The sequence below is a fragment of the Schistocerca serialis genome, chromosome 6 (genome assembly GCF_023864345.2).
Source record: "Schistocerca serialis cubense isolate TAMUIC-IGC-003099 chromosome 6, iqSchSeri2.2, whole genome shotgun sequence".
NCBI lineage: Eukaryota > Metazoa > Arthropoda > Insecta > Orthoptera > Acrididae > Schistocerca > Schistocerca serialis.
The window spans coordinates 340,635,767-340,658,629 of NC_064643.1; positions in this window are offsets into that span (position 1 = coordinate 340,635,767).

The window sequence follows — 22,863 nt, forward strand, 5'->3', positions numbered from 1 at the left end:
TTGTGCGTTTATTGTTTCGTTGAAAAATATGGGACCCACAATTCGACGTCTAGAAATTGCAATCCAAACTCCTATTTTCACAGAATGAAGTGGTTCCTCATGAATACACAATGGATTTGTAGTACGCCACTTACGAGAATTTTGCGAGTTCCTGTACCCGGATAAATGAAACCACGCCTCATCAGTGAAAAACCTTTCATTAAGAATATCCCTTCTATTTTGTTGAACGAAAGTTTTTGAACCATTGACAATAATTCAGTCTCTTGCCATGACCAGTATTCTTCAGTTCGCGCACGACTGTCACTTTGTATGGGAAAAGTTCTAATTCTTTCCTTACAGCTGTGTGGGCCGTTCCGACACTAACATCGATTTCCTGGGCGAGTTTTCTTACTGACTTGTTCGGACTCATGGGCATTTTATCGGAAATATCGAGCAGTTTATCCTCACACAAAACGCTAGGGCGACCACTTCTCGGTGCATCTGTTACTGAACCCGTATTTCGAAATTTGTTAATCAGATCTCGCAGAGTATCGTGATGTGTGAGTGTTGTCTCCGGGAAAACTGAATTAAATATTTGACGAACTGAAACTGTGTGTTTACCGCCAGCTTTCAACACTTGTTCGACTGAAAACACACGTTCTTCAATGGTTAGCATTTTAACAGTGACAAAAACGAAACAAACGATCAAAGAACGAAACTTAAACTTTCGCGCCAACACGTAACGACACTCACTAACGATACTACTGACGCTGGCTGAGATAAACAAAACAGTGGAATGTTGGGAGAGTCCACTTGAAGGGAAGTAACCCAGGCAGGCGAACATTCATACGGCACAGCGGAGAGACTTTTTGGACACCCCGTACATCCCGCACTGCCTTCTTTGAACACATTCTAATGTCATTTCAAAACGTTCCCAATTCGATATTCGGTTACCGCGTCCTGTGTTGGTGAATTAAGTACAAAAAACAACGGTTTCCAGTACATAAACCTGTTTTACTTATAGTGCAGTGTGGGGCACTACATTGACGATCGACAGTCGCAGTCAGTTGAGAATGAGCTCGGAGACTGCGACTATGGTTCCACGTCAGCTGTAGAATATTTGGGAGGAAATGAAAATCTGTGACGGATCGGGGCCCGCATCCTGTTTTCGCGCTTGTAGCGAGTGATCGCCTTAACAACTTTGGCCGTCCGAGCGCGCATCCCGCAGGGAGGTTAAGGAGACCGCTCGCGACAAATGGGAAATCCGGGTGCGGGTCGCGATCTGGCACAAAATTTTCGATTGTTCTGAAATACTCTGCAGCTCATGTGGAACCAAAATCGCTTTTTTGAGAGTCTATTCTGTTGCAGTTGATTGCATGCATCTTATTTGCTGGTTTCTAGGCTTAACTCAGCCAGGAACAAATACCTCACTAGACAGCTAGCGTTGACAGATGGTTTTAGTGTACCGGATTATATTGCCAACCAGACGAAGGCGATTTGGTTGATAAGCACTGCAACATCCTCCATACAGCCCGGATCTTTCACCACATGATTTTTATACCTTTGACGACCTGAAATTAGACATGCGTGGATCGTCGGTCTCAGTCGGACGAAGAAGTGTAAGAGTGGATGCGGTTATGCATCCGTAGGGGCCGACCGCTTTCCAGTGGGATGAATCTACATCTACATCTACATTTATACTCCGCAAGCCACCCAACGGTGTGTGGCGGTGGGCACTTTACGTGCCACTGTCATTACCTCCCTTTCCTGTTTCAGTCGCGTATGGTTCGCGGGAAGAACGACTGCCGGAAAGCCTCCGTGCGCGCTCGAATCTCTCCAATTTTATATTCGTGATCTCCTCGGGTGGTATAAGTAGGGGGAAGCAATATATTCGATACCTCATCCAGAAACGCACCCTCTCGAAACCTGGACAGCAAGCTACACCGCGATGCAGTCCGCCTCTCTTGCAGAGTCTGCCACTTGAGTTTGGTAAACATCTCCGTAACGCAATCACGCTTACCAAAAAACCCTGTGACGAAACGCGCCGCTCTTCTTTGGACCTTCTCTATCTCCTCTGTCAACCTGACCTGATGAGCAATACTCAAGTATAGGTCGAACTAGTGTTTTGTGAGCCACCTCCTTTGTTGATGGACTACATTTTCTAAGGACTCTCCCAATGAATCTCAACCTGGCACCCGCCTTACCAACAATTAATTTTACATGATCATTCCACTTCAAATCGTTCCGTACGCATACTCCCAGATATTTTACAGAATTAACTGCTACCAGTGTTTGTTCCGCTATCACATAATCATACAATAAATAATACATACATAATAATGTCAACTCCTGTGTGATTATTTCTGAATGGAATCATTGCATGGTTCCATTGTGGTGGTTATTCATTTGACAGTCCCTTTTATTACAATACCTGCCTTTCTATATAGTTTTTAACGTCTACAACTCCCTCTAATACAATGGAATTTACTTGCTTATGTCTTAATACGTATCAATAATCCTGTCAGTCTGCCTCTTCTTCTTTTCAGCGTTTCCCTCATATTTCTTTTCTGTCTGGCTCTGCGGAAAACCACCTCATTTCGTATCACTGATTTTCAACGTCCATCTCCAGTGTTGTCCGCCTTCACAGTTGAGTGCTTAGCAGGGATGAGTACCATATGGAGAACCCGGGTTCGATTCCCGATACGGCCAGGGATTTTTCCTTGGTGAGAGGAATAGAATGGGGTGCACTTAGCCTCGTGGGGCCAACTGAGGAACTACTTGACCGAGTATTGACGGTTCCAAGGTCGGAGTTATCTGACAACAACCGGAAGAGCGGTGCGCTGGCCGTGTCGCATCCGATGACACTATAGGCAGAGGACGACACGGAACCGATAGGCTCGTCTAGAACCAGAAAGCGGAACTTTAATTTCTTTTCTTTAGCGTCCTATATCAAAGTCTTCGATCCTCTTCTTTTCCAGTTTTCCCCTTGTCCATGAGTCACATCCATACGATGCTGTGATCCAGACTTACATTCTCAAAAATTTCTTCGTCAAATTTAGGCCAATAGTTGATACCAGTATACTTCTTTCGACCAGCAGTGCTCTATTTGCCGTACTAGTCTACTTCTTATATCCTTGTTTTGCTTCCAACGTAGCGGAATTCGTCTAATTCGTCATCCTCTGTTTCGATGTATAAGTTGACGACATCGTTCTGCTTGATTCTGTACAGGAGACAGCCACAAATCTTGTTATCTGGGTTACCAGGCTCTGCCCCCTCCCAAACCCACCCGCCCAATTCTCCTTATCTCCAATATAAGTTGGCTGAAAGCCTTAGCTTAAATTTTTCTCACAGAACTCTGCTGAAGACCACACATAAATCAAAAACACTGTTATGGCTTAAGGCAAGACAAAGATTTTAAATGTTCAATCTAAACGCGCTGAAAACTCAGCTTAAGGCCGCATACCAACAAAACAATTTCACGGCTTAAGACCTTTCAATTTGAAAAGGTTGAAAACCTTATCTTAAAATATTTCGCGTAAAACTCGGTTGAAGGCCTCATACTAAACAATAACAATCTCATGACTTAAGGGCAAGACAAGGATTTTGAATTTTTAATCTAAGAGAAGGTAGGAATTTAAGGAGATGGGACCTGGATAAACTGACTAAACCAGAGGTTGTACAGAGTTTCAAGTAGAGCATAAGGGAACAATTGACAGGAATGGGGGAAAGAAATACAGTACAAGAAGAATGGGTAGCTTTGAGGGTTGAAGTAGTGAAGGCAGCAGAGGATCAAGTAGGTAAATAGACGAGGGCTAGTAGAAATCCTTGGGTGACAGAAGAAATATTGAATTTAATTGACGAAAGGAGAAAATATAAAAATAAAGTCAATGAAGCAGGCAAAAAGTAATACAAACGTCTGAAAAATGAGATCGACAGGAAGTGCAAAATGGCTAACCAGGCATGGCTAGAGGACAAATGTAAGGATGTAGAGGCTTATCTCACTTGGGGTAAGATGGATACTGCCTACAGGAAAATTAAAGAGACCTTTGGAGAAAAGAGAACCACTTGTATGAATATCAAGAGCTCAGATGGAATCCCAGTTCTAAGCAAAGAAGGGAAAGCAGAAAGGTGGAAGGAGTATATAGAGGGTCTATACAAGGGCGATGTACTTGAGGGCAATGTCATAGAAATGGAAGAGGACGTAGATGAAGATGAAATGGGAGACATGATACTGCGCGAAGAGTTTGACAGAGCACTGAAAGACCTGAGTCGAAACAAGGCCCCGGGAGTAGACAACATTCCATTAGAACTACCGACAGCCTTGGGAGAGCCAGTCGTGACAAAACTCTACCATCTGGTGAGCAAAATGTATGAAACAGGCGAAATACCCTCAGACTTCAATAAGAACATAATAATTCTAATCCCAAAGAAAGTAGGTGTTGACAGATGTGAAAATTACCGAACTATCAGTTTAATAAGTCACGGCTGCAAAATGATAACGCGAATTCTTTACAGACGAATGGAAAAACTGGTAGAAGGCGATCTCCGGGAAGATCAGTTTGAATTCCGTAGAAATATTGGAACACGTGAGGTAATACTGACCCTACGACGTATCTTATAAACTAGATTAAGGAAAGGCAAACCTGCGTTTCTAGCATTTATAGACTTAGAGAAAGCGTTTGACAATGTTGACTGGACTACTCTCTTTCAAAATCTGAAGTTGGCAGGGGTAAAATACAGGGAGAGAAATGCTATTTACAATTTGTACAGAAACCAGATGGCAGTTACAGGGTGTCCAGAAAAGGGCTCTCTGATTTCAAAACTAAATATCTCGAAAACAAAGATCGATAGAGGAATGCAGTAAACGGTATGTTTATTGTGAAAGCTGTAAGAAGTTTATACAGCAGGTTGAAATAATAGTTACAAAAGCTGCTAACAGATGGCGCTGTACGCTGTACAGCTCATATCAGCATACATAAGTGAAATAATCGTATGAAAACAATCTTTGCAAACAATCACATCACAATGTTTTCAAAATGTTCACCATTGGTACTACAGAGGTGGCGCAAACGAAGAATGAAATTCGCCATCACATTTCGTAGTGTCTCAACCGAAATGAATTCACATGCCACGGAGATCGCCGATTCAAGCTCGTCCAGCGTGGCGGGATGTTTCGGGTAGACCATGTCTTTCACTATGCCCCACAAAAAAAAAGTTACAGGGAGTCAAATCCGGCGAATATGGAGGCCAATCCATGCCTGCACCAGTAAATTTGGGATATTCCAAAGCAATGACTCGATTCCCGAAGTATTCCTCAAGAAAGCGAAACACTTGTTCGGTCCGATGTGGTCGGGCTCCATCTTGCATAAACCATTCAGTACCTGGTCGATCCTCTAACGCTTGCTGTGTGGCGACAAATTGTTCCAAAATTGCAACGTAACGTGCACCAGTGACCGTTTCTCGAATGAAAAAAGGGCCAATAATGCCTCTGCTGCATACTGCAGCCCACACATTAACTTTAGGAGAATACAGGGGTTTCGCTTCACACCAATATGGCTTTTCGGAACCCCAAAATCGCCAGTTCTGCTTATTCACGTATCCATTCAGGTGGAAGAGTGCTTCATCTGTAAACCAGATGCAGCCAACATCAAATCCTTCACTATCAATCATTGTGAGCATCTGATTAGCAAAGGCAATCCTTTGTTGCACGGCTCGTACGGGTATGGCCTGGTGCGAATTCCAGAAACTGTGGCGATATTTTCATGCGTAACTGCGGTTTGCTCGCGGCCAACATGCCTCTCTAGATCATAAGTTACGCTGCCTGTTCGTTGAAATTTTGTGAAGAGCGTACGAATGATTTTCGCATCGGGTCCTTTTGGAACATTAAATCGTGCTTGAAAACTTCGCCTTGTTGCCGTAGGACTCTCCTCTAACCTGTGGTACTCTAGCACCAGAAAAATGCGTTGTTCAATGGAGTACATGGTTTTAATCTCTTCCTTCGGTACGCTAACCTCCTTTCACGTTTCAATAGTGGAACTGATCGCTCTGGGCTTCGGATCACTATTTATACTAGGCATTACGTATGGCGATTACAGCGCCATCTGTTAGCAGCTTTTGTAACTATTATTTCAAACTGCTGTATAAACTAGTTACAGCTTTCACAATAAACATACCGTTTACTGCATTCCTCTGTCGATCTTTGTTTTCGAGATATTTAATTTTGAAATCAGGGAGTCCTTTTCTGGACACCCTGTATAAGAGTCGAGGGACACGAAAGGGAAGCAGTGGCTGGAAAGGGAGTGAGACAGGGTTGTAGCCTCTCCACGATGTTATTCAATCTGTATATTAAGCAAGCAGTAAAGGAAACAAAAGAAAAATTCGGAGTAGGTATTAAAATCCATGGAGAAGAAATAAAAACTTTGAGGTTCGCCGATGACATTGTAATTCTGTCAGAGACAGCAAAGGACTTGGAAGAGCAGTTGAACGGAATGGATGGTGTCTTGAAGGGAGGATATAAGATGAACATCAACAAAAGCAAAACGAGGATAATGGAATGTAGTCGAATTAAGTCGGGTGATGCTGAGGGAATTAGATTAGGAAATGAGACACTTAAAGTAGTAAAGGAGTTTTGCTATTTGGGGAGCAAAATAACTGATGATGGTCGAAGTAGAGAGGATATAAAATGTAGACTGGCAATGGCAAGGAAAGCTTTTCTGAAAGTATTTGTATGGAGTGTAGCCATGTATGGAAGTGAAACGTGTACGATAAATAGTTTGGACAAGAAGAGAATAGAAGCTTTCGAAATGTGGTGCTACAGAAGAATGCTGAAGATTAGGAGGGTAGATCACATAACTAATGAGGAGTTACTGAATAGGATTGGGGAGAGGAGGAGTTTGTGGCACAACTTGACTAGAAGAAGGGATCGGTTGGTAGGACATGTTCTGAGACATCAAGGGATCACCAGTTTAGTATTGGAGGGCAGCGTGGAGGGTAAAAATCGTAGAGGGAGACCAAGAGATGAATACACTAAGCAGATTCAGAAGGATGTAGGCTGCAGTAGGTACTGAGAGATGAAGAAGCTTGCACAGTATAGAGTAGCATGGAGAGCTGCATCAAACCAGTCTTAGGACTGAAGACTACAAAACAACAACAACAACAACAACAATCGAAGAGAGGTTAAAACTCGGCTGAAGGCCACACACCGTGTAGAAAACAATTTTACGGGTTAAGGCCTAAAGGGAAGAGCTTCTAATTTTCAACTAAAATAGGCTAAAGGCTTTACCCTAAAATGATACACACAAAACTCGGCTGAAGGCCACATATGAGACCCTAACAATTTCACGGCTTAAAGCCCAGACAAAGAACTTTCCAATTTTTAATTTAAGCTGCAAAAATCGGCTGAAGGCCACATACTAACTTGAAACAAATTTACAGCTTAAGGCTTAGGCACAAGGAATTTTCAGTTTTAATTCTGAAAGGCCGAAACTCGGCTGAAGGCCACATACCAAACAAGAAACAACTTTTTACGGGTTAAGCCCTAGGAAGAAAAGCCTTGCAATTTTAATAAGCTAAAACTCGGTTGAAGGCCACACGGAGTACTTAAGACTAAAAAGGAAATCACTATGTAAAACACAAGGAGCGGCGATCAGAACGTTCCAAGAACCGGCCTGCTATGGTTACACTAACGCACGTTTAGGTGAGAGAGGCAGCCAGACTGACAACCTCTTAATCGGAAGGCAACCCAACCGAAAGCCAGCCGACGAACCAACCAACAAGATCAGTTCTGCTCCACCCAACCAGCAAAACGACAACAAGATGTCAATAGCACAACGTTCTGGATACTGGTGCCAAGTCAGAATAAAGACCCAAACCTACCAACAACACCTCAGCCGTCAAACTACACGCCATGCTGGACTGCATCAACACAACAAGGAAAATACACTGCCAAAAACTACGTCAACGACCGGGACAGGTCGCTGGAACGTCAACGGCCACAAGGTAGAAGATACCACTGGTACACTTCGCTAATGAATGAATTAATTAAATTAAGTTAAACACGACATAGGAAGATGGCTGCAGTTTTATCCGACTTCAACGCACACATGTTGTTGCTGGTGGGAATCTCCTAGAAAGGATCAAATGAAGAGATGTGTTAGCAGTTGAAGCTTGATAGTAGGTTAAGTGAGCACTCAACTTTAGTGTCCAGGATCGGTGGGCGACGAACTTCGTAACCCTCGCAAGAAGCGCCTCACAACTCGAACCGCGCGTGCACGCCGCCAGCGACTCTGGTCTGACCATCCGCCACAGAGAATTCCTCGCTGCTCTGCCCCAACCGACCGACTGCCCTTCGGACGCACGACGTCCCGGAGACATTGACTTGGACCCAACCATGTAGAGAAAGCACCATCCGACATCTCTGCACAAGGAAAGGAACCGACCGACGTCCCTCAAGACGACCAACTGAAGGGGCCCAGAAACGGTCGGGCGAGTACTGCTGTCCACACCTCACTGGCGCTCTGTCCCAACTGCACTGCCGGTCCATCCCCCGACACTCCACTGCTGGTCTGTCCGCAACTGAGTTCCCAACTGCACTCCAGACACACGACAACCCAGAAGTACTGTCGGTCGCTCCAGGGATAGTACAACAGTGCACTTATCGATAAGCGCTGCTGCTGCCACTCACGGGTAGGTAAGGCAGGACGTTAGTGACGCCAGTAAACATAATAAGAAAACGAGGCGGCAGTACGGTAAGAGAAGATGGCAAACAATAAACGGAATGAACACGGCTCAAACATTTCCTGAACAGCCAAAACCGAAGCATACATATCAAAACTTTAGAGAACTACTAACATTTAGGTTCATGTTCAAAAATGGCTCAAATGGCTCTGAGCACTATCGGACTTAACTGCTGTGGTCATCAGTCCCCTAGACTTAGAACTACTTAAACCTAACTAACCTAAGGACATTACACACATCCATGCCCGAGGCAGGATTCGAACCTGCGACCGTAGCGCCTGTAGCGCCTAGAACCGCTCGGCCACTCCCGCCGGCAGGTTCATGTTCGGAGACTTATGTTTTCGATGTGGTAATAGAAACTCCTGTAATTATTATGGTACTTTAGGCATGCTTGATGGACCATGGACCTTAATTTACCGCTTATCTGATGATCTGATAATTGCGTCACTTATTCATAGACAAGGAATGTTCGGTCCAGTCCATTTTACAACTTTAATATGACGACTCGCCATACAAATAAATATGACCTGTTCTCACTACTGTAACTATAATTCTACCACAATTGTAGCGAAAACTTTTTTTCTAATTTAGCAGATGTAACCTCATAATGTGGCTTCTAGCGTACGAAACCGGTCTTTAAATAAATTATTTACAAGAGAAGCGGAACGGTTATTATTCAAGATGTGAACAAAACCTTCGCACACTCTAGTGCGCTGAGGTAGCTCTAGCGTAATACCATGGTCTTCTTAGCTCCTGTCTCCGAAGAATAATTCCGCCCACCTGAGGGCGGCGTTCGAGTGACTGTCCCGGTTGGTACCGGCTGGGCACCTTCACTTGTACTCGTCATCGTGTCGCGATAGCTGGCGTCGCCAGTGGGGGAGGTGATTAACGACTCGATACGGCCATGATTAATCAGCGCTAATTGCGAGCGCCCTGCTCACGGCGACATTGGCCGAAACTTTACTCGCGGCTACCGGAGATAACTTTATTGAGGGTCGCGCTGAGCAGCTAATGAAATATGGTCCCTTTCCGCCGCCGTCCGGCCATCGGAGAGAAATTGAATGGAAGGCGGAAGCGGGTCTATATTTACATAAGTGATTTATAGGGATCTAAATCATGTAGATTTGAAAGCATTTCGCTCATTAACGTCAGTTATTCCTGACGGACGTCAATTGCATGTGAGAAAGAGGGGTGGAAGGCGGCCCCGAGTCCGCTAGCTTTCTAGGCGGCAACGGACGGTCGAGTACCTAGATGGATGAGCCTCAGCAAGCGTATCAGCGGTGTGTCGGAGATCAACATCGTCCACTACTCAGGGTGGTCATCTTGCTAGCGGAAGACACGCCAAGGTAAACAGGATGTAACTGTTACGCTTCCAGAGTAAGCAAAAGCGGATACATGTGAAAAACTAGATTTTTTTAAAAAATCACACATAAAAGTACTCTGCAGGTTCTGCAGTGTAGAGGAATCAAAACGAAATCTGCAACGACGTTAGGGGAGGACCCATTTTGTTTTAACAGCTACATTGGTTACATAATTAGTGTAAGATGAAGACTTTTGCCGCTTTTTTCTGTTTGTGGATGATGGCTTATGTCAAAAACCACTGCAGAAATTTTGATACGGTTTTCACTAATAGACAGAGCAATTCACGAGGAAGGCTTGTATATATAAACATCAAAAAAAGTTTTGCATCACTCCGGTTGCCACAATTTCTGAATGTACACGTTGACTGTGCATACTGTATCACAGACACAGTCCTTTGACTGTTCAGAGATGTCACTAAACGCGCCAAAAGATGTAAACAACCATGCCTGAGCAGCGCCTATAAGACGGAGGAGGTCCGACAGCCGATCAGTTCCAGTCATTCCACCAGGAAGGACGTTCACGGCTCGTATTGCCTGTAGTTCAACCATGCCTAAACGGTCAATACGGCGCTCCGATCGAGTCCGCATTGCTACTTTGTGCCAGGAAGGGCGCTCAACAAGGGAAGTGTCCAGGCGTCTCGGAGTGAACCAAAGCGATGTTATTTGGACATGGAGGACATGCAGAGAGAAAGGAACTGTCGCTGACATGCCTCGCTCAGGCCACCCAAGGACTACTGCTGCAGTCGATGACGCCTACCTACGGATTATGACTCGGAGGAACCCTGACAGCAAAGCCACCATGTTGAATAATTCTTTTGGTGCAGCCACAGGAAGTCGTGTTACGACTCAAACTGGGCGCAATAGGCTGCATGATGCGCAACTTCACTCCCCACATCCATGGCGGGGTCCATCTTTGCAACCACGATACCATGCAGCGCGGTACAGATGAGGCCAACAACATGCCGAATGGACCGCTCTGGATTGGCATCACGTTCTCTTCACCGATGAGTGTCGCATATGCCTTCAACCAGACAATCGCAGACGTGTTTGGAGACAATCCGGTCAGGCTGAACGCCTTAGACACACTGTCCAGTGAGTGCAGCAAGGTGAAGGTTCCCTGCTGTTTAGGGCTAGCCCCAGGATGGGACGACGTACACCCCAGGAGGTCATAGAAGGCGCCGTAACGGCTGTACGATACGTGAATGCCATCCTCCTAGCTATAGTGCAACCATATCGGCAGCATACTGGCGAGTCATTTGTCTTCATGGACGAGAATTCGCGCCCCCGTCGTGCACATCTTGTGAATGTCTTACTCCAGGATAACGACATCGCTCGTCTAGAGTGGCTAGTATGTTCTCCAGACCTGAACCCTATCACCTGGGATAGATTGAAAAGGGCTGTTTATGGACGACTTGATCCAGCAACCACTTTGAGGGATGTAAGCTGAGTCACCATTGCGGAGTGCGACAATCTGGGCCAACAGTGCCTTGATGAACTTGTGGATAGTATGCCATGACGAATACAGGCAGGCATCAGTGCAAGAGGACGTGCTACTGGGTATTAGAGGAACCGGTTTGTACAGCGGTTTGGACCACCACCTCTGAAGGTCTCTCTGTATGGTGGTACAATATACAACGTGTGGTTTTCATGAGCAATAAAAGGCTTGGAAACGATGTTTACGTTATCTCTATTCCAATTTTCTGTACAGGTTCCGGAACTCTAGGAACCGAGGTGATGCAAAACTGTTTTGATATGTGTATAATTTATAATTATCGCATAGATGGGTGTGCAGTGAGTAATGTTTTCTGTTGATATTTAATTGGCGTTTGAGTGACGTCGTGGCAGTTACTGGACATGCAAGAAGGTCAGCTACAGAGGAGGCGGTATCTGGCGTGAAAAGCAGCGAAGTAATCAGCCGCCGCTACACTACAGAGAAGCGAAGCTTAAGCAGAATCTGTACATCTCTACATATCATCTATAACTCTTATAAATTAAAGTTTCCAGCCGCATTTGCTGTTTGTATGTGCAAGCTTTCCTCAGACTGATTCACAAGGAAGGTTTACGAATATAATTTATTACCACTACGCCATACACGACGACCGGCCGTAAATACATAGCGCTATCTGTGCGAAGCTGGGGCTGGTCGCGAGTAATTTATAAACATTCCCTGCAAACTAGCTGACCTACGAGGGGCGCTAAATAAGTAATGCAACACATTTCTTTCTGGAAGAAGCTTTTCTTCAGGAGCCCAATTCACCACATTATTTCCCACTCTTTTTGCTACAAGACATATTTTTCAACATAATTTCCGTTCAAGGCGACGGCCTTACGCCACCTTACTGGCAGGGCCTTTATGCCCGCATTTTATCACTCTTACGGTCGACGTCAGACAGCGTCTTGCTGCATGAATGACGTCCCAGCATTCACAAACTACTTCCCGCGGAGTGCTCCTTTATTCTGCCAAAGCTCAAATAAGAGTGTCCGCAAGAGGAGAGGACCTGTATGCCGGCATGGTACCATACTGGTCGACGTCAGAGACAATTTGTGGTTGCATCAATAACGTTGCCATCGCCCACAAACAGCTTCATGTGGAACGCACCCTTTATTAGGCCAAGCCTCGAACGACAGTGTCCGCAGTTGCGACATTGCAGGAGTCAAGCTACGTGCGGCCGGCCGGCACACAGAAGATAGGACAGGTTTGTGCGACCTTCTTGCCATAAGGATACATGCCTCGCCCAACGACTGACCTTGCTTTTGTTCACTGCTAAGTCTCCGTAGGCTTTCAGCAAGCGCCCCTGAATATCTGCGATGCTCTGATTCTCCAACAAAAGAAACTCAATGACAGTTCTCTGCATGGAACACATCTCCGTTACAGATGCCATTTTGAAGGCTACATATAGTGCCGCCAGTTATCGTAACTTCATGAAACTATAGTGGTTGGTTGATTGGTTGGTTGATTCAGGGGAGGGGACCAAACAGTGCGGCTATCGATCCCATTGGATCAGGGAAGGGTGCGGAAGGAAGTCTTCCGCGCCCTTTCACAGGACCCATGCTGGCATTTACCTGCAGCAATTTAGGGAAATCAAGGAAAACCTAAATCAGGATGGCCCGACCCTGGTTTGAACTGTCGTCCTGCAGAATGCGAGGTAAGTGAGCTAGCCACTGCGCCACCGCCACCTCGCTCTGTAAACTATAGTGTCTGAGCGGGAATATTCCGCGATGACGCACAACAAATTCTGCATTTCTTCAGTCTCAATAGGCCGAGAAAGAAAAGTATTGCATTACGCCTCTCGTATGATGGTTTATCGTTTAAATCGTGCCTCCTGATAATTTGTGTGGTGTGCGCACCTGGGGTCATTGAAGTTATACAAGAATTTGGAGTTAATATTGTTACTTATCGTTCTTTTCGGCCGGCCGGAGTGGCCGAGCGGTTCTAGGCGCTACGGTCTGGAACCGCGCGACTGCTACGGTCGCAGGTTCGAATCCTGCCTCGGGCATGGATGTGTGTGATGTCCTTAGGTTAATTAGGTTTAAGTAGTTCTAAGTTCTAGTGGACTGATGACCTCAGAAGTTAAGTCCCATAGTGCTCAGAGCCATTTGAACCATTTCATTTAACGTTGTTTTCTGACTTCTAATCGTAACTCTATGCAGTGGCCCGGTAAACAAAGCTACCGGACGTAGACACGTAGGGGGTATGGAGGGGTTGGGGAGGGTAGGGGGTCGCTAGATTAAATCAGTTGTCAGTTAGAAATAAATGGTTCAAATGGCTCTGAGCATTATGGGACTTTATATCTGAGGTCATCAGTCCCCTAGAACTTAGGTTAGTTAGGTTTAAGTAGTTCTAAGGACATCAGACACATATCCATGCCCGAGGCAGGATTCGAACCTGCGACCGTAGCATCAACGCGGTTCCGAACGGAAGCGCCTAGAACTGCTCGGCCACAGCGGCCGGATAGAAATAAATCCCTGACGACAAAGTGTTGATAACTGAATTCATTTATGTGACTTTACTGGCTTTAGGTACTGATGTTGTTGTCCGCAATGTCTGTTCTTAGGTTTATGTCGACATTATATTTACATATGGTGTACAATAAGAGCCATGTGGTGTGTCGTATTTCTTATTCGAGTACGTGGGTTAGAGTATTTAGAAAATGGATGTTTTTATATTGTATAATTGCGAACATTGGCGATGTGCAGTGTCAGAAAAAACAGGATTTCTGGTAGGGAGTACAGGGTTATAAACACAAAATTCGACAGGGGTAACGCTATAATAGTCTTAACAACGAATAATAAAATAGGGATGCGGGTTAGGTACTTTGAACAGCACAATGAACACATTGATTCCGCCGTGAGAGACAGTGATATGAGGCTCTGGCACAGAGATGATGGATTTATGATTCAACTAGTTAGTTTTATTTTGTTTTAAATCTGAAAATAGCCCAGAGAGAGATCCAAACATCACATGTAATTAAAAACGTGCAACTGAAATTGTAGAATTAAAGATAACCGTTTTAACTGCCAATATAGGTGCTGATTGTCTCGCGACGAATGCGTCGGCTACAGTGGATTACATTAATCTTATACCATCTACATCTATAAACGCAGTCCAGAAATCTCCATACACTCCATGGTGGAGGATACCTGGTAGTCTTCCCCTTTGCAGTTTCACAAGCAAAATGTAGCAAGGTAAAAACAACTTTCTATATACTTCTGTACGAGCTCTGATTTCTATCACGGCCTCGCGCCCCTTATGTGATAGGCAGTTTGGTAGCAGTGGAATCGTTCCGCAGTCTGTCACAAATGCCGGTCATCTGAAATTTTCTCAATACTGCTGCGCGAAGTCAAGCGGAATATTTCGACAAATCGTCACTCACTAATGTAGCAGAGTTCCATGTTGTGACGCGGGGAAAAGATAAATCGCGGAATGGTGACCGGCTTCAAACGGGCGTCGCCGATTGCGGCCAGAGATTAGATCCTTGCAGGTCGATGGGCGAAGGCGATTTGAGTGTTGCGTGACGCACTCCCATGTTTCACGGCTCTCCTTGAAACAGATTCGTGTTAGAGGCCTATCCGACCTCTCCTACCCCCGCATGAAAAAAATTTTCGTGGGCAGAAATCGGGTTCTGATGTTAGTTATCGTTAGAAAGAATAGCGGGTCGAAAACATGTGAGAGCGCTCGAATGTCAGTCGGAAAGGCCACCACATTTCTGTGCAAACGCTTCAGACATTCAGACACAAACTACGCCAAGTATTCGATAATGACCACCAAAGTTAGACTGTTTGGTGGAAAGTACCGAGACACCCCTCTGTAATGCGGAATTGACCACTAGGTGTCAGGAGTGGCGGACCCGCTAGCATAAAACTGGACTTAAGAAAACGCTAAATGTGGAAGGGTATGAATACATTTTATAGTACTATGTACTGCGTACAGTAGAGGAACACTTCGGAGCCGATGAGTGACTGTATCACAAGGACAGTGCTCTACCCCATAAAGCAGCATCCGTGAGGTATTTTCTATACTGGGCTGGTCTGCCCAGTATCCCGACCTGAACCCAACACAACACCTTTGGGATGAATTGCAACGTCAGCCTCTCTCCAAACATCAGCGTGTATCATCATTACATTATGTGGTTTCGGCTCTTGAAAAATGGGCTCTCACTTCCCCACGCTTTGTAAGTGCCGCAGTAAAGTTCAAGCAGTTATAGAGGCGGAGGATGGACCACCCCATGTTACAACCAGCTATACGAGGGACGTTCAATCAACAATACAACACATTTTTTTCGCGGACGGTTTCGGTTGAGAAAACGTGGGATTTGTTGTGGGACATAGTGGAATATCACCGCTTCAGCCCTTATAGCTTCATGAAGTGGTGGCAGCGCTATACGTAGCCTTAGAAATGGCGACTGTCTATCTCGTGCAGTATTCAGTACCTGATGCGCAGCGACCAGTCCCCGTCCAAAGCGCAGGGCGAGTTCATTTGTTTGCTCGCAAGTGGAGGCCCAAAAGCGTTTTCCACCTTTCGGCATGTCGGCGATGGCAGAATCGAGGCGCGCACCCAGTAGTCTTTTCCAAACGGTTTTGCAGTAACTATTTGGTAAAAGAATTCATTTCTGCTTTACTTATAGCTTTATATGTCAGATTCATTATGATGTGCCCATCATTTCTTTAATGGTCACAGTTATTGTGATATTTACGTGAAAAGTAAGACACTGTGCGAAATTCGGAAAAGTTTGCAATGCGAAATAGAGGTCGCTATGGTTTTGTGTTTGGTGCATTTTACTTAATATGTTGTTGCGTATGAAATTTAGCTAACATATTGAATTTTTCTTTAGACTTAGGTAGAAGTATCTATCTGTCACCAAGCTGCAGAAAATTGATCTGATGTAGCACACTCATTTGCAATCGCGCCACGCTAGCGATAAAGAAAGCGAAATATCCACAACATGTCTAAAAAAATTGGTTCAAATGGCTCTGAGCACTTATGGGACTTAACACTGGAGGTCATCTGTCCCCTAGAACTTAGAACTACTCAAACCTAACTAACCTAAGGACATCACACACATCCATGCCCGTGGCACGATTCGAACATGCGACCGTAGCAGTCGCGCGGTCCCGCACTGAAGCGCCTAGAACCGCTTGGCCACCGCGCCCGGCAACATTTCTGATATTTCATAAACGGTTTCAGATATCAAAACGAGATTTTGGAAAATGATAGCATTCAAAGAGGACAGAATTTTACCATATCATTATTATGTAAAACTTCATTATCTGCCGTGTTATTCCAATAACTACATATGTGAAGAAATTACACTTTTTTGAACCGAGGATATGGTTGAGTCGTGCGTGGCTCATGTTCGTGCCATCTCTCTCTTTTTTACATTCTGTTTCTACTGTACTGCCACCTCGTTTTGTTAATTCAATTACTGGTGAGTTGCCGCCTTGCCTACTCGTGTGGGCAGCAGCAGCTGTTATCGATATATGTCCCGCCGTATTGTCTCGGCTGGACTGCTATTACTTCCTGGTTGTTGTGGGTTGAGAAGTTAGTTCATATCTGGCAGTGAGTTGCAACGCGCCAGCAGTGGAGTTCCCACCTGGCTGTCGGACAGTTGGGACGCGGCAGTGAGGTTCGGCTAGCCATGACTCGCCCCACCGTTGCCGGCACACATGGTTTCAATAGGGACGGTCTTGGAAAAAACCACATTTTGTCATGGAGTGCGTGACTGAATATTTTGCAAAAATTTTTTGTTTATTTATAGACGCAGTTACATTCTTATGGCACAGTCATAACCGGTTTCGACCATACAATGGCCATCTTCAGATTCTAAAGACGGCATACACGGAACACAGGTTCATGTATTGACAACGTTTGGAGTTCCTTGTGCATTGGTCGAGTGGAAAGCAAGTCGTCTTCTCGGTGGGTCCGTTGACTGTCCCTTGGTTGGGTTGCCGGCGGATATCATTTTGAGCCGGCCGGTGTGGCCTTGCGGTTTTAGGCACTTCAGTCTGGAACCGCGTGACCGCTATGGTCGCAGGTTCGGATCCTGCCTCGGCCATGGATGTGTGTGATGTCTGAGGTTAGTTGGGTTTAAGTAGTTCTAAGTTCTAGGGGACTGATGACCACAGATGTTAAGTGCCATATTGCTCAGAGCCATTAGAACCAAGATCATTTTGAGTGGACACCATGCAAGTGTAAACGAAGAGGGCCCCATTTAATATTTACAAAAATGAGAGTGTAGGCTTCAGTTTAAAACTGCACTTCCCCTCCAGCGCGCGGCATTTCCCCTACAGCATTCTGAGCGACCCCCCACCACTACTGCTCTCCCCACGCTTCCCCAGCAGATTGCGCATCTAGCGGCCACAGCATTTTGCGTGCATTATAACGGAGGTGCGTTCCAAGCAGGGAGATGTCAATGAGTTTCTTTCGGCGGAAAACCAGGGTATCGCAGATATACATAAGCGCTTGCAGAATGTCTATGGAGACGCAGCGTATTAAAACACGGTGAGTCATTGGGCAAGGGGTCTGTCATCATCGCAAGAAGGTAGGGCAAACGTGTCCAACTTCCCGGGTGCCGACAGGCTTCACACAACTGTGACTCGTACAGAAATGCTAACGAACTTCTCCTTCTCCTTGACAATGCAAGACCTCACACAACTCTGCGGACCCGAGAGAAGTTCAGAAAACTTCATTGGACCTTTCTCACCCACTCTACTGTCGAGATGACGCACCTTCCGACTTCCATCCGTGTCGCTCAATGAAGGAGGCATTCCACCGGACGCAGTACGTGCATGAAGGGAGCGCTGGCCTCTGTGACCGAGCGGTTCTAGGCGCTTCAGTCTGGAACCACGCTGCTTCTATGGTTGATTTCCTTCCCCACCCTTCCATAATCCGATGGGACCTATGCTCTCGGAGTTTGGTCGCCTCGCCCAAATCAAACAACAACCAGGATCACCTTCTCAACTCATACATCGAAGCTACTGTCAAGAATAATATAGAAAACAATGGAACACAAAACTGAGGATTTGTTAACGGTGAGTAGTTCAGCTTTAGCAAAGGTAAAGGTAAAGGCTGTGCCCTTGCTATTGATAATGGAAGTTAAACTTAAGAGAATTCAAGCCACATTCATAGGTTGTGTCGACCGACAGAAAGCGTTCGACAATGTAAAACGATACAAGGTGTTCGAAATGAGAGGTTGGGTAGGTTTAAGTAGTTCTATAGTCTAGGGGACTGATGACCTCAGATGTTAAGTCCCATATTGATTAGAGCAATTTGAACTGTTCAAACGGAAAATCTAAATCAGAATGGCCGGACGCGGGTTTGAACCATCGTCCTCCCGAATGCGAGTCCACAGTGCTAACCACTGCACCACCTCGCTCGATAGTGATCCCGTGTATTTCTCTAACTCATCTGTCACTGCTATCTTCGGGATTGTGTTCGGGGTGTTGGTGCGAAAGTCGAATAATTCATCATACTTATAGTCAACAAATCAAATAAATAGTTGTTTGGTTCTATATCTACAGTGTACATACTCTGCAAGGCACCACATAGCGCACAATGTAGTCTACCTCGTACCACTGCAAGTCATTTCCTTGCCTGTTCCAGTCGTAAATAGAGCGGGTGGAGGAACAAATGTCTATATGCTTACGTACCAAGGCTAATTTTTTTATTTATTTTATCTATGTACTCCTTACGGAAATGCACGTCAGCTGCAGTGGAAGCGTTCTACAGTCAGCTTCAAATACCGATTTTCTAAATTTTCTTAGTAGCGTTTCGCGAAAAAAAATGTCGTCCTCCATCCAGGTCGATTCACGAAACATTTCCATAATACTCGCGTGTTGATGGAACCTACCGGTAATAAGACCTTGTGGGTAGCCTTTGAATTTCTGAAATGTCTTCTTTTAATTCGACCTGGTGGTGATCCCAAACACTCAAGCAATACTAAGAACGATTGCACTAGTGCTCTCTATGCAGTCTCCGTTGTAGATGAGCTAAACTTTCCTAAAATTCTCCCAGCGAAGGTGAGTCGACCAATCGCCTTCTGTATTACAGCCCTTGCGTGCTCGTTTCATCTGAAATCGCTTTGCAACGTTACCCCTACTTGACGTCACATGGGAGGCGCGAATCGTGACTACCGCTGGGGAGACCTGTATTAGTTAGGTGCTTCTGCTGATGCGTCAGCTCTGCACGCAGCAGCGATATTCTGGGAGCGCGATAAAGCGTTTGGTCGTGGCGGGAATCGAACGGGGGCCGTGTGCCGACTGCGTGCCTGCATAATGCACCTGGCCGGCCCAGCCGTCGGCAAACACGGACGGCTGCGCTGAGCCGCTGCGCAAACGCACGCCGACCACCGTGCCGCGCTGCGCTACGTCCAAACACAACGGCCTGGTCGTGCTGTTCTGTACTGTACTGTGCTGTACTGCTATCCGGCGGTCTCCGGTACAGCGTTCGAGCAGCTCTCCGCCAATGGTGTCACAGTCGCTTCCGCAACTGCAAAAGTACCCTCAGCACTTTAAAATTACCATTTGTGGGGGACTCGTACTCAGAAAGGAGGTCTTTCGGTCGGGGAAAGCACTGAATGGTAGAGGTGTGTAAACTGCGAGAACTCTCACCCTAAAATCTATCATCCTGATTGACCTTCGTTCGGCAGGGTAAACGGACGAGATGAATTCGAAATGAAAATAGCCTCATGAAGTTCGGCACAGTTCCGTTAGGACTGCTTGTGCGCAATTCCAAATTGCAATGCTATCTCATAGCGAGTCATGGCGTTCCGATCCTTGAAATTTCAACAACAGACGCGTAGAAGGTCCTGGCAGCGTGTGTAACAGTACGTGTCTGACTATCGTTAGAAAATGGCGGTGGAACAGCGAGACATTAACAGGTTTTAAGTATTGTGTTTGTAGGCAACATACCATCTGACTTTCCAAAAAATATCATTCACACAATACCGAAGACTGTAAGAGCTGACGAGTTCGAGAATTATCACACAATAAGCTTAACAGCTCATGCATCCAAGTTGCTGACAAGAATGTGATATAGCAGAATGGAAAAGAAAATTAAGGATGTGTTGGATGACGATCAGTTTGGCTTCAGGAAGGGCAAAGACACCAGAGAGACAGTTCTGACGTTGCAGTTGATAATGGAAGCAAGATTAAAGAAAAATCAAGATATCTTCATAGGATTTGTCGACCTGGAAAAAGCATTCGACAGTGTAAAATGGTGCAAGGTGTTCGAAATGCTGAGGAAAATAGGGGTAATCTAAAAGGAGAGACGGGTAATATAGAGTATGCAAAACACCGAAAGGGAATAATGAGGGTGCACGACCAAGAACGAAGTGCTCGGATTAAAAAGGGTGTAAGCCTGTTGTGTAGTCTTTCGTCCCTACTGTTCAATCTGAACATCGAAGAAGCAATGATGGAAATAAAAGAAAGGTCCAGAAATGGAATGAAAATTCAAGGTGAAGGGATATGTGATACGATTCGCTGATGACATAGCTATCCTGCGTAAAAGCGAAGATGAATTACATGATCTGCTTAATGGAATGAACAGTCTAATTAGTACAGAATATGGACAGAGAGTGCATCGAAGAAAGACTAAAGTAATGAGAAGTAGCAGAAATGAGAACAACGAGAAACTTAACATCATGATTGACGGTCACGAAGTAGATGAAATTAAGGAATTCTGCTACCTAGCCTGCATAATAACCAATGACGGACGGAAAAGGGAGGACATCAAAAGCAGACTAGAAGTGGCAGAAAGGGCATTCCTGCCAAGAGAAGTCTACAAGTATAAAACATAGGCCTTAATTTGAGGAAGAAATTTTTGAGGATATACTTTTGGAGCACAGTATTATATGGTAGTGAAACGTGGACTGTTTGAAAACCGGAACAGGAGAGAATCAAAGCATTTGAGATGTTGTGCTACAGACGAATGTTGAAGATTAGGTGGACTGGAATGAGGAGGTTCTGCGCAGAATCGGAAATGCATATGCGGAAAACTCTGACAAGGAGAAGGGATGACTTCCATGGAACTACAGGGAGCTGTAGAGGGTAAGAACTGTAGAAGAAGACAGAGTGGAATACATCGACCAAATAATTGGGGACGTAGCTTGCAAGAACTACTCTTACACGAACAGTTTGGCACAGGAGGGGAATTCGTTGCGGGTCACATCAAACCAGCCAGACTTATGAGTTTTTGACCAGTAAACAGGTCATAATACTGGATAACCCTCCGTATTCCCCGAATTTGGCCACAGCCAACTTCTTGTTTTTCCCCAAATAGAAGTTGACAGTGAAAGGTCACCAATACAAGACAATTAAGGACATCCAATGAAATTGTGCAGCACGAGGTAGCCGTGCGGTCTGCGCCTTGGCATGGTTCGCTCGGCTCCCTCCGTCGGAGGTTCGAGTCCTCCCTCGGTCATGGCGTGTGTGTTTTGTCCTTAGCGTAAGTTAGTTTAAGTTATATTAAGCAGTGTGTAAGCCGAGGGACCGACGACCTCAGCAGTTTGGTCCCACAGGAACTTACTACAAATTTCCAATTTCCAGTGAAACTGTAATGGAGCAACAAATCCAATTCTAAAAGAGGACTACAGTAACTGTTTCGTAACTCTTTTGAAACGGTTTCCGATGTGTGTTTATTCAGGGGGAGACAGTGTCCCACTGCAGGCTATTAACGAAGGTTTGAGCATATGTCAGTGGCTCGAAGACTTTTTAAGCAATGCAACTCAGTATATTGTCCTGGACGGTCCATTGTGCATCAGAGACAACGGTATAGTCAGGAGTGCCTCTGCAAAGTGTTATAGGACCGCTCTTGTTTTATGTATAAATAAACAATCTGACTGATAGAGTGAGCAGATGTCTACGATTGTTTGCTGATGCCGCTGCAATGTCTAGTAAAGTGTCGTTGTTGAATGACTCTAAGAGGATGCTGGGTGCTTCAGAATTTCTATTTTCTGTGATAAATAATAACATGCTCTAAACAGAGAAAAACGTAAGTTAATGCAGATAAGTTGCAAAATGCCGATCCTCCTAATGTTCTTAAACAGTATTAGCGGTGTGCTGCTTGATCCAGTCACGTCACTTAATACACTCCTGGAAATAGAAAAAAGAACACATTGACACCGGTGTGTCAGACCCACCATACTTGCTCCGGACACTGCGAGAGGGCTGTACAAGCAATGATCACACGCACGGCACAGCGGACACACCAGGAACCGCGGTGTTGGCCGTCGAATGGCGCTAGCTGCGCAGCATTTGTGCACCGCCGCCGTCAGTGTCAGCCAGTTTGCCG